The 8,292-nt window shown below is 39.3% G+C and overlaps 1 protein-coding gene across 1 annotated transcript in view; it reads left to right on the forward strand.

The window, feature by feature from the left end:
• The first annotated feature begins 1,570 nt into the window (after window positions 1–1,570).
• LOC135211274 (carbohydrate sulfotransferase 8-like) overlaps window positions 1,571–8,292 on the forward strand; it is a 114,516-nt gene continuing 107,794 nt past the window's right edge. Inside the window, exon 1 of the mRNA XM_064244591.1 lies at window positions 1,571–1,851. The gene's annotated coding sequence lies outside the window, so the exon portion shown is untranslated. The remainder of the gene's footprint in view (window positions 1,852–8,292) is intronic.

Below are 8,292 nucleotides of genomic sequence, written 5' to 3' on the forward strand. Positions count from 1 at the left end.
TTATATTTCAATTTTGAATATATATATATATATATATTATATATATAATATATATATATATACATATATGTGTGTGTGTGTTTGTGGGGGGGGGCGGGGGCGGGGCGGGTGGAATTATAGCTACTTGCGTGATTTATATAAATAACTTCATGAACTGAAACTGGGTTAATCCTGACAGGTTTTGTGTGATATATATAGAGACCTAAACCGGTTAGCGTTACATTCATTGTTTTAGTTTCCTGGTAGTATTACTACATACACACAAAAAAGCCACGGTGAAAAAGTCGCGATACTCTTTCCTAGCTAGTGACCCACAAAAAGTTCTAACCCGGTATGCATAAACATAAGAATACATATTATAAAGATAATAACACCCAAGAAATGTTGTGAACTTTTCCAGTGACTCTATTACCAGCACACACAGTATGTAGCTATACATGATATAAATACTGCATGTATATAGTCTTACTATTGCTCTGTTAACCAACGCTACAAAAATCATCTAATAACTTGATTTGGGTCATGCATGCATTTCCTAACTAGAACCGTTAGGATTAGGAAACCGTTAGGCTGAAGACAACCGGTGTGGATTTAGGACTCGACTAGGGTTAGTGATTGTTAGGATAACCGTTAGTACTTAGAGACAACTAAGTTGACAACACTGCTAAAGGTAGGAATCCACTAGCAATAGGACACCGTTAAGATCCGTCGTGATTAGGATGCGGCTAGAGATTCTGTACGTCTGTTTTCCATGTTTCTTAAGATTTCACTATAAATCATTCTTTTCGTGTTTTTTTTTCGCTTACTTTCACTATGCGCCAAGTAAATGAAAAAAAGGCTTATTTTAAAATACTGGGTATTACTGTAAATTGGTAACAATTCGTCTCCCTAACTAGTTCAAATATAATCCTATTTTGCTACATCTGCTACATCTTACCTCTAACGGTTTTATTTTTATCAGATACAAGTTTATTTTTTCTTGGGAGAGATAGAGATAGCCACTGACGATTCTAGCCTGACGCAGAGTTCATTGCAAAATTAGAGAGAAATATTGACACACGACAACATAAAGCTTTCGGCAACTACTGATTTTAATGTCAGTGGTGAAGATTGTGCATTGAAACTCCAGTTTCAGATAAACTGCTTTATTCATTAAGGATGGATAAAAATTTCCGTAGTCTGACCCTGAATAGAGTTCCATAGTATTTCCAATCGCGTGCTTTCATAAATGTAAAACTTGCACTCTATCAGAATACCTGGCAACTTAGAGCACAGGAATGCTTAAAACCCGAAGTCTTAATGGCGGCTTATAAATGCGTGATAGCCTGTTTATTTTTGTTCGCTGTTTTCTCGCCTTGAGGAAGATTAGTGTTTTGCCGGCAGGAATGTCCTCTCACACAGGAATTTTAAAAAGTGGACGAAGGAAAGAAGCAAGAATGATTTAAAGGAAGTCGAAAGAAAACGGCGTGTATGTTTTGGGACAGACGAAAACGGATGGAATACCGCGAAGTACTGAGGAAGATTTTTTCCGAGTCCAGCCACATGCGACTTGTGCTTAAGGTTTTACCTCAGTCAGTGTAACCATCATCTTGGCTCAAGACTGTCGCGAGACATTATGAAAAACTTTTTTTTTCCTTTTATTCTCTTTGTCTCTTAAATGTACTTGATATAATAGCAGTGAAACGAATCTAGTTCTCCAGCCGAGGAGAGTCGCCTCCTTCATAAGCAGTGTCATAAGAGAGAGCGGGCTTTTTTTCCTATTTTTATTATACTATTTTCATTTGGCTCGGTAGGCGTAATCTCAAGTGGTCCTGGCAGTCCCTTCCTCTCAACGCAATGCCGTTCCTAAAGGTAGGTGGAACGCATTTTGTTTACGCAGTTTTTTTTTTCTCCTTAATATACTCTTTGTCGTTTGTTGTTTCCTAGAAATCATTCTCTTGGGTCTTTTGCATAAGGAATCGGCAGTTCGGTTGTCTATGAAACCATATATCGAAATCATATTTTAAAATTATATAAGGCGTTTCCGAATTTTTAAGAGCGAAGTACTTTATAAGAAAAAAAGGAGTAAATTCGCCCTCTCTTGGCCCTCTGGGAAAAATTCCTAGTTGTGAAAGTAACATTGTTGAGGATGGAATATTCTGCAGGTCAGATACGTTCACCCCTGGCGAGGCACAGCATGGCCCCTTGAAGGGGGCCGTGGGCACAGAGGAATTTAAACAATATCGAATTGGCACTATCTTGTGGACATGACCAGGATTTCTGTTGCTGGGGTTTGCTAAAACTTCTCTCCAAGAAGATTTTATAAATATTTGATTACATAAAGCTTCGGCGATACTCGGTCAGTGTTAAGTTCTTCCTTACCGAATGTGAACTGCAAGGCTTTGTAGTGAATTACAGCCTGTTTTCCACTTGTTTGAATTTTAGGGAGGGTCTCCCTGCTTCCCTTTCTGGCGGTTAAGGCCCCTCGGACACTTGAAGTAATTGACTGACGACTAAATATATAATTCACTACATTATCAACTGCAGCATTCTGGGCTTTATAGGGAAATGCGTCTATGCCGTTCTCTCTTTGCACCGGCCTTAAGCGGTCTATAGTTGGATTTAAACATTATTATTCCAAGCAAAGTTACGTCAATAAAGAGCACAAAGTTCCAAGTGATGTTACTACTATCTATTTTCACGTGGAATGAGGTTGTAAGCCTAACCTTCCTCCCATTTCCTTCACTTTAGCAGTAGGCCTACCCCTCACGACTTATATAGCTCATATTAGCCTTATCCCCGGAGGTAGCCATGAATAAAAGGTGCAGTACAATGTGTTTACATATGAATGTGCGCGGATATGTATGTATGTATATATATATATATATATATATATATATATATATATATATATATATATATATATATTTGTGTGTGTGTGTGTACTCGCCCGTGACGTCGTTTAATATACCGAATTCGGGTTTGACATGTGCAACAGGCGTCAACATTTTTATTTAATTTCATTTCGATCTTAGGCTTCGTAGTAAAGAGCGTATCTTAAAAAGTGTGATTTAATCGGTGTGAGGATATCTTTAATTTATTAAAGTTACGTACGTACGTATCTGGTAAGAGACTAGTTGCTTACATGCAGATTTTAGAAGGTAAATTGACTCCCCAAAGTAATTATTAAAGAAATTTTTCATGGCAAAGAGTCACCTCAAGTTGTTAGTGCCTGCTTGCTCTCTTTTTGTCAAGTTACGAAAGCTCGAGATGGGTTCACAAGAAGTGAGCGAAAGCGCGACATGAGAGAGCGAGGTGGGTAATTAAATCATTCCAGATTACCTAACTCTCACGCACATCATCATTACTGTACCTAGAGTTACTTTCATAGCAGGATGATTGTAACCTTGGCGGTCTTGTCAGAACTTTCATGAAGGTAAAGTTGGAGTGACGAGGATGTGGGTTCTGCTCTCTCTTCTGTGGAAGGCCAGCTTACTCGTCATGACGTCACACGCCATCAATGGCGTCATGATTGTTTAAACAAATGGATATCCTCCGTCTGAAGTTCTTTTGCAAGTTTGAACAACGTCGTTTGTCCACCTGCGCTTAGGTTTGCACTGTAGCATGATAGTGCCGTCAGTGCAGTTCATGCGGTGCACTGTAGGCATTACTTCATACTCTTTTCAGCGTCCCTTCGGCCCCTAGTTTGCAACCCCCTTTAATTCCTTTTACTGTATCTCCGTACATATTCTCTTTCTCTCATCTTACTTTCCAACCTCTCCTAATTATTGATTTTTAGTGCACTGCGAGGTTTCCCTCCTGTTTCGCACTTTAGAACCTTCTTATTCTCAATTTCCGTTTCACCGGTCCCAGCGCTTGGCCTTCGGCCTAAATTTTACATTCTATTCTATGTTATTCTCCCGTTAGGTCCGAGATGTGGAATTCCTCAAATGGTGTGAGACTGCGAGAATGGAAATCTCGAATCGTACATAATCGTGGTCAAATACATGACCTGGTGCGTTGTACTCAAACCCAGAAACGTTTTGAGTGTCAAGCCAGAATTCCGGAAGAATTTCTGAAAATCGAGCTTAAAATCTGGAATGATAGTGGTATTTTTCGAGCTTTTAATCGAGATTATTTCTTGTTTGTTTCTTATCTCCGTAATTACTTGCACACTTGAAATTTTCACGATGCCTCAAATTTTATCAGCTCTGTCATACCTCCAACTGCAAAAGAAAAAATATCGGTAAATAAAACTATAGGATACAGGAAGCCTTTTCAATAGACAGTTTTGCTGCTTGACATCACAGATTGGATTGCAATTCTCAAGTTCAAACTTCCACAAGCTTATTTTCTGCCTGACATCTTCAAATTAGGCTGACCTTGACCAGAATTGGCTCTGACGTTTACTATAAGCTTGTTAAGAAGTTTATGAAAGACCGTCACCGTAATAGTAACGGCTTCGTTCGTACCTGCAATTGTTGGCTTTTTCGTCTAGACGGTTTGACAAGACCCAAGATGTCCAGGTTCTTAATGCCTGTCCACACCAAGAAACATTGTTTGCAAACGCTTTTTACCGCATAGTTATTTCCCATCCAGAATGTTTGTGTTTATATAGGTAATAAACATGTATAATGTATGTATATCTTCTTATATACATATGTATCCATGCATATATGTATATATACACGTACAATCTATGTATATGTATATATAATTCTATATATTTATGTGCACCTATTTTCAGTTCCCCCAGAAGCAAGTCAGCATGACACGCTCCTTTTCCTAAAATCTTCCTTACCCATCTCATCTTCTTTCTCTTATCCCTCCTCGAGTACATTAAATTAGCCAAGTAGAATACAGAGGCTACTGCACTGACAAGCATCCTGACGACAACTGAGGTCCGGGTTCGATTCTTGGCCATTCCATTGAGGAGTGAGAGATGTGTATTTCTGGTGATAGAAGTTCACTCTCGACGTGGTTCGGAAGTCACGTAAAGCCGTTGGTCCCGTTGCTGAATAACCATTGGTTCCATGCAACGTAAAAACACCATACAAACATACAAGACAACTGAGGTCTTGACAGGTAATATCGTTTGCAAACAATGTTTCCCAGTGTGGACAGGCCTTTGGGATAAGTCTTTTGACGAGGCACAGTGCATGTCCATTATCCCTAAATGTTCACGTTTTAAAGGAATTCGAGTATTTGACAATGATACCGGAATTATTCGTGTTCCGGGGGCACCCGCCATAAGCTGAGCTATCTGTGATGTCCTAGTTCTTGGGACACGAGTCTTTGAAAGCCAGTTTACTGATGTGATAAATCTTTTGACAAGTTACCCGAATTTCCTAAGACCTTGGGACAAATACATTTTGCCAGGCTATCATACTCCTGAAATGCCCAAGTTAGCTGTTTTCGTATCGGAGATGATACATTATTATCATGGCCTATTGGACATCCCTTCGGCCCCTGGCCCCTAGCTGCAACTGCATTCATTCGTTTTACTGTACCTCCATTCATAATCTTTCTTCCATCCTACTGCCCACCCTCTCTTTACAAGTGTTTCATTGTGCAACTGCTTTGACGTGTTTCTGCTGTGACACCTAGCAGACTTCCTTTAGTCTCAATTTTTCCTTTTTACGCTGAATGACCTCTTAGGTCCCAGCGTTTGGCCTTTGGCCAAATTTTTTTATAACCAATTCCAAAAACCTGCAGTAAACACTCCATATTATAGAACCTGTTAAAGTAGGTCATTTAACTGAGAGGCAAGATTCCGCAGATTGTAATATCCTTGTGGGAAAAAAATGGGAAACCAGATTATGTAGCACGATGGCAATCAGAAAAATGCAGGTAGCCTTAAGTGAGGATATTGATCCTAAATATACCCAAATTTAGAGGTGGCCAAAGAGTCGATCGCGGCCACTTGTTTGGTCGATCGCTGTTCCCCTACAATTCTATATTCAGACAAAGACACAAGCATATATATATATATATATATATATATATATATATATATATATATATATATATATATATATATATATATATATATGTGTGTGTGTGTGGTGTGTGTGGTTGTGTGTGTTGTGTGTTTGAGGCAATTGTACTCTTGTTTATCGTACTATGGCGCTATTTGAAATTTTTTTCCCACGTAATAATATGTGGTTATGTAGTATGGTAGATCGTAAATGAGTTTCATTCTTTTAGAGTAGATCTCGGAGTCCAAAAGTCTACCCACCCCTGCCCCCGTAGTGGGATAGAGCTGTCAGTGCACCTCATTTGGTGCAATGTAGGCATTACATAAGGTACTTTGCAGCGTCCCTAGCTGCAACTACTTTCATTCCTTTTACTGTACCTCTGTTCATATTATCTTTCTTCCATCTTACTATCCACCCTTTCCTAACACTTGATTCATAGTGCAACTGTGAGGTTTTCCTCCTGTTACGCCTCTCAAACCTTTTACTGTCAATTCCCGTTTCAGCGCTGAATGGCCTTAGTTGCCCCAGTGCTTGGCATAATGCCAAAAATCTATACAAATCAAATCAAATACCCACCCCTGCCCAAATTCATAGTTGCTCATTTGACGAATTCACAAAGAAAAATATCTTCATTCATGGGTGACGACAAGACTGTTTGACGCTTTAAAAAAAATCTCATAGTTCTGACACAACCAAGTTTTTGTCACTCAGTTGCGTTGTGTTTTGACTTTAAAATAAGACCGCGCCCTACACTATGAATGTTCGCACAATTTTAAAGTTTTATGACATATCATTCTCATGAACTTTTAAGAGCTTCAGAGTCAAACCACAGTTGTGATGCGATCGGAGAAACACATGGAGTATCCTTGGTTTTAGGATATATACAAAAACTAGTCACTGTTGCTGTGGGCTCTTGACTGGGAATGTTTGAGGGGTTTTTTTTTTTTTCGTGTTTCCTTTTTTTTTATTGACAGGTATTTTATATGCGTTGCTTGGAGCTTCTAATTTCGCAGAGAATATTAGTTGTCCATGTGAACAAGGAACTGTTCTTTATTTCTCTGTGCTCTCATGATGATTTTTGTGATTGCATCACGAAGACTTCATATTGTCATGAACTGTTTACTGCGTCAGAAATCACAACAGAAGCTGTATTGCTACACCCATGGCAGCATCGGCAGTGAATTATTATTATATATTAGTAGTAGTAAAAAATTTAATAAGGATATCAAGTTTCATTACTGAGCGCAACAATAATAATACAGCTAAGTGATGGGAGACCAAAGTGAACACAGGAAAAGTAGAAGGCAGAAAGCTGCGCAGCTAAGCTTGGAAGGACACCTCATGACTGCATGAATAAGGCCCGTCTACAGGTCGAGCTTTGCTATTTGTTCGATGTGACTTCAGAACCTTGCCCGCTGTTTCTCCGCTTCTGACGTCACATCGAACAGAGTTTGTCGAGGTACTTTATATGCGTTGCTTGGAGCTTCTAATTTCGCAGAGAATATTAGTTGTCTATATGAACAAGGAACTGTTCTTTATTTCTCTGTGCTCTCATGATGATTTTTGTGATCGCATCACGAAGACTTCATATTGTCATAAGCTGTTTACTGCGTCAGAAATCACAACAGAAGCTGTATTGCTACAGCCATGGCAGCATCGGCAGTGAATTATTATTATATATTAGTAGTAGTAAGGAATTTGATAAGGATATCAAGTTTCATTACTGAGCGCAACAATAATAATACAGCTAAGTGATGGGAGACCAAAGTGAACACAGGAAAAGTAGAAGGCAGAAAGCTGCGCAGCTAAGCTTGGAAGGACACCTCATGACTGCATGAATAAGGCCCCGTCTACAGGTCGAGCTTTGCTCTTTGTTCGATGTGACTTCAGAATCTTGCCCGCTGTTTCTCCGCTTCTGACGTCACATCGAACAGAGAGTTTGTTGAGCAAAGCTCGACCGTGTGGACAGGCCTATAGACTTGATTCCTTTTACCGAACGTGCCTTCATGTAGCCTGTATACTTAGCGTACTAACTTCCAAGATTCTCCCGTTTCACTTTCGTACAGTTTAACTATAACTGAAGTAGTACCACTGAATCACTCTTGACTTGATTTCGCCCCAGTAGATGGGTAGCGCCATCAGTGCACCTCATGCTGTGCACTGTAGACATTACTTGACGTTCTTTGCAACCCCTTTCATTATTTTTACTTTACCCCATCTATAATTTCTTTCTTACAACTTACTTTCCAATCTCTTTTAACAAATGATTCATAGTGCAACTGCTAGGTTTTCCTTCTGCTACACTTTTCAAACCTTTTTACCGTAATTTCCGTTT

Source organism: Macrobrachium nipponense, chromosome 4 (genome assembly GCF_015104395.2).
Source record: "Macrobrachium nipponense isolate FS-2020 chromosome 4, ASM1510439v2, whole genome shotgun sequence".
In the NCBI taxonomy this organism is placed as follows: Eukaryota; Metazoa; Arthropoda; class Malacostraca; order Decapoda; family Palaemonidae; genus Macrobrachium; species Macrobrachium nipponense.